The sequence below is a fragment of the Leptidea sinapis genome, chromosome 9 (assembly GCF_905404315.1).
Source record: "Leptidea sinapis chromosome 9, ilLepSina1.1, whole genome shotgun sequence".
Classification (NCBI taxonomy): domain Eukaryota; kingdom Metazoa; phylum Arthropoda; class Insecta; order Lepidoptera; family Pieridae; genus Leptidea; species Leptidea sinapis.
Genome location: NC_066273.1, coordinates 3,175,348 through 3,181,347, shown reverse-complemented (window position 1 = coordinate 3,181,347; position 6,000 = coordinate 3,175,348).

Here is a 6,000-nt window from a genome sequence, read left to right as displayed (position 1 = left end):
GATACCTGAATGTGGAAGCTGATAATTGGCCTTCATCATGTTAATTATATAATATTGAGAGTTTTTTAGCTGTAAGTTTCCCTAAAATTGTAAAATAAAAATAAAATAAAATATTCGACTACGACAATAATTACTTGGCCATAACTATGTTATGGTGACTTAAATATTCGGATAGCTTAAAAAAGATTCGGCCGAGTATCGTTAATTTGCTCCTAAGAATTGAAGAGTTTCGTTACTTTGTCATGGATTCCGTAATCAGAACCTAACCAAACTATCTTTGAAGTATATCCTTTCCAATAAAAAAAGAATTATCGGAATCAGTTAGCGCGATATTGAGTTAATCGTAAATTTATCATCCACTTTGCTATACGGACGTATAGCAAATTTAAGACTTTTATGGTTTTCTTATGTCAAATCTGGACCAAATTACAATAGAACCACACGGGAAGCACCAGCTCTCAAATAATAAAAAAACATCAAAGTCGGATCACCCAGTCGAAAGTTTTGAGGTAACAAACATAAAAAATTAAAAAAAAAACATACAGACGAATTGAGAACCTCCTCCTTTTTGAAGTCGGTTAAAAATATGTGTGAACATCGATTTCAATGAGATGTATATATAGTTTTTTATTAACTTGAATGTTTTATAATTACTATATAAGCATTCAGAAAGCAATTAATATTTCATCAAATTATATTGTACTGTCACGAATTCTACAGGGGCTGTTACTAAAATAACTTTGCCTCTAATCACTGTAATTAGTTGTGTTATAACCCGGAGTGAGTCAGTCATTTGTTATTTAAATTAGTTTGATGTTATTATTATAGATTGTTGATATTTATACATTACTAGCTGACCCGGCAAACGTTGTTTTGCCATATAAAGTATAATTCACGCGATAGTTTTATAAGTAATAAAATATTGCCTATATTATAGCCTGTGCATCATTTTGTTCTATTGTCAATAGTTTTTGCAGCGCACGCAAAAATAGGTTTTCGATTTTACACCTTGTGTTACAAAATAGCAATTTTATTACGGATCCCTAATTTTGAAAAAAAAAACATAGCCTATAGCCTTCCTCGATAAATGGACTACCCAACACTGAAAGAATCATTCAAATCGGACCAGTAGTACCAGAGATTAGCGTGTTCAAACAAACAAACAAACAAACAAACAAACAAACACTGCAGCTTTATATATTATTATAGAAGTATAGATTACCAAGAGCTCATTTATGGTGTTTCAAAAAATAAGTACCTGGAACCTGTTGTACCTCGGACAGTTTTTAGATATCTATTTATTTTTATTTGACAAACTGTACTTAAACGTATTTTCCATATTTTGAAAGGTCTCAAAAGAGCGCTGACTTCATTGTTTTCGAGTTACTTTGGCAAATCTAAGGGGTGACGTCACATAATATTATGGCTATCTCCTGGTCTAATCAGAAATATTAAGATCCTCACAATTTTTGTAATTTGATCGATGAAATTAGTTTTTCATCATATTATTTTTTGTTACGTCTAGATTCAAGAATGAGTTAAAAAACCTATTTGCAATCCCGCATTCGCGCCTTCGTTGCACACGAATAGAGACGAGGCAGTCAGTCCATAGAACGCCTTATCGTTCAGGGTTAGGTCTGGCATTAGACCGTGTGTCCATTTTCGTCCAAAGTTTTATTTGTATACTAGCTGACTCGTCAAACGTTGTTTTGCCATATAAAGTATAATTTACGCGATAGTTTTATAAGTAATAAAATATTGCCTATATTATAGCCTGTACATCATTTTGTTCTATTGTCAATAGTTTTTACAGCGCACGCAAAAATAGGTTTTCGATTTTACACCTTGTGTTACAAAATAGCAATTTTATTACGGATCCCTAATTTTGAAAAACATAGCCTTCCTCGATAAATGGACTACCCAACACTGAAAGAATCATTCAAATCGGACCAGTAGTACCAGAGATTAGCGCGTTCAAACAAACAAACAAACAAACAAACAAACAAACACTGCAGCTTTATAATATTAGTATAGATTAACCCTAGAAGTGAGGGTTATCACTTTAAAAACATAACACATTGTTTAGATTTACAAGAGCGACATCTCAAGTCAATTTCCTAATATGCAAATATTGGGGTTGAGCAGGTTATCAACTGTAAAGTAGTTAACTCAGTTGGTTAGAGCACCGGCACGGAACGCCGGAGGTCGTGGGTTCGAATCCCGCAGCGTTCATAAAATGTTGTTTTTCAAATTTTATTTGTGTAATGATGTGCTGTAAAATACGTTACAGTCATTTAAAACTGCGAAAGGTGATAAATCCTGATTACAGAAAACTGAGAAAACGTAAGTAAAATTGTTTTTTTTTACATATTTTTATTCTCTTTGTATTGCTTTGTATTACAGCCATTGTAAGATACTCTATTGATTGAACAGAGTGGCCTGTGAGTTTCTTGTATGTTCTTCTCACGAACTCTACTTTTTCCGAACATATGGTAGAATGACTAATTTAAAAGAAATATTTATAGTAGTGACTATTCAAAAGCGCTAAGCTTAAACCTAATTGGATATTATTTGATTTTGTACTTTTGTTTCAAATTTATATCAGAAATATTCTTATTTTAATATTTATATTGATTTTGTGTGTCTGTTGTAACTGAACTCCTCCTAAACGGCTGGACCAATTTTGATGAAACGATTCTGGAAAACCCAAAAATTCTCAGCGGTACTACAATTGCGCTCGTCACCTTGAGACATAAGATGTTAAGTCTCATTTGCCCAGTAATTTCACTCGCTACGGCGCCCTTCAGACCGAAAGACAGTAATGTTTACACATTACTGCTTCACGGCAGAAACAGGCGCCGTTTTGTTACCCATAATCTAGCCGGCTTCCTGTGCAAAGGAGCCTCCCACTGGTATTCTTTCTTTTTGTTAAATTTTTTTTCTTAACTATAGAAATATAGGTAGAGATTTAAGATTAAAAACGTTTTCTTGCAAATTTTATAGGCTTTAATTCTTAGAAACTTAAATTATACATTAGTAACATTTTTAACTTAAAAAAGATAAAACAATGAAAATAGACATTTTTAGTTTAGTGTAAAAAAGTTCAACTAAAATGTATTACATGTTATTTAATTTTTAATAACTGGCATTGCCTCCTCGAGCTCTGATGACAGCTTCGAGCCGGTTTGGCATACTGAACACTAGAAATCGGAGCCGATGTTGGGGAATATTCTCCCATTCTTCTACCAGGGCCTGCTTTAGTGCCCCGAGGGTAGTAGGTGGTGGTCTGCGATTTCTGACTAGCCTCCCAAGCTCATCCCAGGCGTGTTCAATCGGGTTGAGATCAGGACTTCTTGATGGCCAAGCCATCACGCTGATACCGACCTCCTGAATATACTCTTGTACGATATGAGCCGTGTGTGGCCGGGCATTATCATGCATCAGCATCGATCCATCACCCATATTTGCTAAATACGGCCCTGCATACTCATTGAGAATCTCTTGAGCATATCTTTGCCCTGTGAGGGTGCCATTTTCTATGGGTACTAGCTCTGTGCGACCTTCTGAAGATATGCCAGCCCATAAATGTACACTGCCTCCACCGTATTGGACTCTTTCTGAGATGCAGGCTTGAAGGTATCGCTCACCAGGTCGCCTGTAAACACTTCGCCTTCCATCAGAAGTGTAAAGGGAAAATCGAAACTCATCTGCAAACAAAATTCTTGACCATTCTTCTTCATCCCACTGCATGTGTTCATGGGCGTATCGCAGTCTCGCTACTCGATGCTGTCTCTCGAGTTTTGGGCCACTCGCTGGTCTTCGGGGTTTCAAATTTGCTTCAGCAAGTCTTGTTCTCACTGTACTGTCACTAATGTAGTCCCTCCGGGTCTGAAGTAGCTGTTGCTGGACTTCAACTGCATTTTGGTGGCGATTTCTTATCACAGTGGAAATAATATAACGATCTTCTCGGGCACTGGTACACCTGGGTCTGCCAATACAAGGTCTCCTAAGATGGAGTCCAGTCTCTTCGTACCTTCGCTTTACCCTCTGGACCGTCCGTACCGTCACACCCACCATTCTTGCAGTGCGACGCATGCTGATGCCTAGTTCCAGAAAAGCCATGATCCTAGCACATTCTTCAACTGAAAGAGGCATGATAAATAAATGTTATGTGCTTTTTAGCATAAATTTTTAAAACAAGACCCATCGATCTTGAAAAAAATTTAAAACAGAAAGAAAAATGTGAGTGGTAAAATTGTAATTCGGAAACGTCCACTTTGAAAAAGGAATGGTTTTGTTTTTGAAGTTTTTTTTTCAGCAAATTCTTACCGACTATTAAGTTTTTATGTACAAAATTAAATTCTCTTTGGAGTCCTTTTTATTTCGAAAGTATATCTTGTGAACTTAAAACGTTATCCCAATTTTAAAAGTGTGATACTTACTTTTGAAGGCCAGTGTATTTATTTATTGAATTCTTATACTTACACGTAATGATGTTAGTCACTTTAACTTTTGCACTTCCTCACAATTTAAAGTTTTTAAGAATATCGCCATTTTTAAAACGGCATTCAAATCTATGGCATCACATTTTGCCGTCGAACGATAATAAAATGCTTCACTCTAGATTCTTCTTTCTTTCTGACATTGTAAGTAGTTATAACTAAAACAATCTTCTATACATATAAATAAAATTGGAGTGTCTGTTTGTAATATTGAAATAACCGTTTTATACTACATGTACGGAACATACACCAAAATAACATTTTTTACAATTTTTGTCTGTCTGTCTGTCTGTCTGTTTATTCCGGCTTATCTCTGAAATGGCTAGACCGATTTTAACGGGACTTTTATTGGCAGGTAGCTGATGTAATAAGGAGTAACTTAGGCTACGTTTATTTTAGAAAATAATGTTGCAATATCTAAGAAACGGTTTAACTCTAAAAATAATTTATATGGCAAAACAACGTTTGCCGGGTCAGCTAGTCTTAAATATATATATTCTATTAGAGTTGTATCGCTAATCTAACACTAATCTATTTTTATGATTTATTATGAATAAGATTTTTTCCGCAAGCAAAAACTCGAGCTCAACTCAAAAGCTCGCTATACGAATGCAAATTATGAACAAACCAATAATTGGAAATGTATTTACACAAGAAATACAAACACTGATAGATACTCCTAATCAAATCGTATTAATCCTCTCAAAATACACAAACTCAAATGTAGCCTTATTGCTGTGCTATAGAGTTTGAGTTTGTTTAAAAGCAATTTTCTCGTTACCTAGGACCAATTCTGGCAAATAAAACGGAGTTAAAATTGGAACGGGTGGAAAGCAATATCCAGATATACCGGCAGGGGGAATCTACTCACCCGTTCACTGTCGGGCCAGACATAGAGTTGCAATTTTAGTACCTTTCTGGTAATTAGATTCTGATGTTAATACGATGGATCAATTACTTAGATTCTAAAAACATATTATAACTAAATATAACTTAATGGTATCAAATTATTTAACGTTTATACGTTGGATGACGGCCGCGCAGGACCTATCGTCGTGAAAATCTTTGGGAGAAGGCGTTGTCCAGTTTATCGAAATGAAATCGAAAATGTTTCACGCATAGCTTATCTGAGTTTCTTCTTTCTGAGTTTCATTCAATATAAGTTTGATGTCCAAAATTGTTGCGCCGCTCACGCGTCAATTTCCTTTTATGTGTACCAGTGACAGGTTTATTTGTACAAGACTCCGAGGTGGATGGGGTTGGTAGGTGGGTACCACAGTGCCATTTTTTTCTGCCATCAAGCAGTAGTGGACAACCATTGTTTGTATTTCAGTTTGAAGGGCACCGTAGCTTAGCATTACAGGGCTAGCGAGACTTACCAGTGGGAGGCTCCTTTGTACAGGATGCCGGCTAGATTATGGTTAAAACGGCGCCTATTTCTGCCATAAAGCAGTAATGTGTAAACATTACTGTGTTTCGGTCTGAAGGGCACTGTAAC